The sequence below is a fragment of the Haplochromis burtoni genome, unplaced genomic scaffold, assembly GCF_018398535.1.
Source record: "Haplochromis burtoni strain Fernald_Lab_line unplaced genomic scaffold, NCSU_Asbu1 Contig_26, whole genome shotgun sequence".
In the NCBI taxonomy this organism is placed as follows: Eukaryota; Metazoa; Chordata; class Actinopteri; order Cichliformes; family Cichlidae; genus Haplochromis; species Haplochromis burtoni.
In genome coordinates, this window is record NW_024582387.1 from 3513177 (window position 1) to 3515774 (window position 2598).

At 41.1% G+C, this 2598-nt stretch overlaps 1 protein-coding gene across 1 annotated transcript in view; it reads right to left on the reverse strand.

Moving 5' to 3' along the window:
• tead3b (TEA domain family member 3 b) overlaps nucleotides 1–2598 on the reverse strand; it is a gene marked incomplete in the record, with an annotated part of 43063 nt that overhangs the window by 12325 nt on the left and 28140 nt on the right.

A 2598-nucleotide genomic window follows, 5' to 3' on the forward strand; every position in this document is an offset into this window, starting at 1 on the left:
GTATTATTATGAATAATGGCCTTAACTCTGCTAAACTTGCTGACATAAATTTACACCAACAAAATTGGTCAAGATGCGCCTTCATGAACACACAAAAGACTATGTGTCTAGATGTTCAACAGCTTTCCAGACACATAATGGCAGCAGAAACAAGTCCTGTTTTTTTCACTTTAGCACTTGGCCTCCGGAAGGCCATGGTTAGTGCAATTACCATAAAAGTACTGCAGGCCATCTCCAGTAGGCTTGCAGTACTCACCGTACAAGCCAACCACTCAGTCCGGCAGTCGGCCAGCAGAGCAGAGCTGAACTGTCTGCCGATACTGAGGTAGTCCCTCCCCTTCTGCCCCGGGCCAAGGATGGACACACCCGCTTCAGCGCCTCCGCATTCCTAGCATTCCTCTAAGCCTGTCACATCTGTGCTAGCCAGTCTGATTGGCCTGGGCCCGTGAACACAGCCAGAACTCGGGTGAACACACATATGTTCATATGCACTCACAGCCCTGGGAGAAGCAGGGGTTAGAGCTGGAGTGAAGGCCATCAGGATGGGGTAAGGGGCAAAAGGGCAGCTGAGAAGGGCAGTAACTCTTGCAGGAAACACAAAGCCATAACTGTCTCTGCCAGCAACTGCCACCTGGCAGTAAAGTAGCCCATTTCCCAAAACAACAGCACCCTGTGACCCCGCAGTCAGCAGACAGCCGCACCTGCTGCCGACCATCCCAACAGAGTGTGGCAAAGAAAGAACAATGACATCAACCCCCACCCAACTGTCACTCTCAATCGCTTCAGCTGGCGAAAAAGCAATGCAGCAACAACAACCCCACAGTTCTGATATGAATATAACCGATATCTCACTGTACATTACTGTGTACTGAAATTAACTTGGTGCTACAGGCTTGACCAAGAAAGACAAGAACTTGAAAGATGTGGATGAGGTGTAACTCGCACACTTTCCGGACTACAAAGAGGTTGAATAAAACTCAACTTTCTGTTATGGTGATGTCAAGATGTTAAGATTTTTGAAACTTCCCACAGTGATGAGCAAAGTAATGGCTCTGAATTGTGTGGTAAATGATAACCTTTCACCTGTTGGACAGTGAAGTTCTTTAGTTGAGGTGCTGAGAACCAAGTCTTCATTTTGTGGACCTTGGAGGTGTAACTTATTTTGTAAAGAGTTTTTCCTTTTCTTTTTTTCAGATGCACAGCAGCTGAATTATACTGGTAAAGCTTGCAGGGGAAGGCCTGAACAACTAAATGTAGTACCAGGAATTATGTCAACCATCTGAAATAAAAAGCATGACATCCTTTAAAGATGTTACCTACAGCTCATAAGGAAGTGACTTTGTTTTTTTTTTTCTTTTTTGTTTGTTAGTTTTTTTATTTTAATTGTATATTGCCAATCTCCTTAAATGGGTACGAACTGCACAAGCCAACATTATAGCGCAGTTGTAACTAGATTACATCTAGACACAGGTAAGAAAAATTGGAATTCAAATTGTGGATAGTGATTTTAAGCAAAGGTGATCCTGCACCCTTATTTTAAGCAGGAATAAAAAGGTTCCTGACTATAAAAATATATGGAGGCAGTAGGTGTAATATACTCCGAAAATAAATTAACAAAATAATTCATTCACTAATTTCTTAAAAACATCAAAGCAGTAGCAACAGTGTATGCCAGTAGCTGTTTTGTGCTAATTAATACTTCAGCACGTTCTTCTTTAGAAAGAATACCCAGAAAGACCGGTTAGATTAGTAGGAGAGAGAGAGAGAGATTTACTTTTTAACATTATGAATCTGATTGTTAGCACATGATTTAATAAAACTTATTGTTGGGCTTATTTGAACTTTCTGTCACCCCTGAGCTATGTAAGTGACTGGAAATGGCACTGGTAAGTCTAGACAGGCTTGTGGAGCAGTGAACACATGAGTATAAAGTAGTCTTTTCTTGCGAATGGAAAGTTGCAAAGGTTTCCCAGCAAATAAAAATCCTGGAAGAAAAAATGGAATTCCCAATGGGAGGGATGACTTGCCTGCTTTTGGAGGCCATTGGAGTCTGAGACTGCTAGGTAGACAGTCTTACATACAGTGCAATCATTAACATTCCCCTAACCTCACGTCAGGGCAGCTTTTAGATGTCTGAGGTAATCACCTTGTGAGAAGGCTTCTTCTGGGGGCATTCCTTGGCTCTCCCAGCAGAGCCTCAGATGACTTATTGTAAAAGGAGAGGGTGTTTAATGCTCTAGAAAAAAAAGGGCTTCTAAAAGTGGTCTTGACAGTTTGTTGCTGAAGGGGCAGGTTTGTGCAAAGCCTGCTTCTTTGTTGGTGTTCTCATGACAAATGTATGGAAGGGAAGACACAGCACTGCACAGCTAAAGTGGAATAAAAATTTGGGTAAATTTGAAAATGCTTCAAAAGTTTATGTGTGTGCAAAAGTCAAAGCATGTTCTAAACTAGCTCTGGCACCTAGTAGAAATATGTCACAATATTTTTCCCATTATATCATATGTATATGTTTATGCATGATATTCGAATCTGCCAAAATAAAAAGTTGATAGATGTTATTTGATTTCATATAAAAATTAAAAATATAAAATATAAATT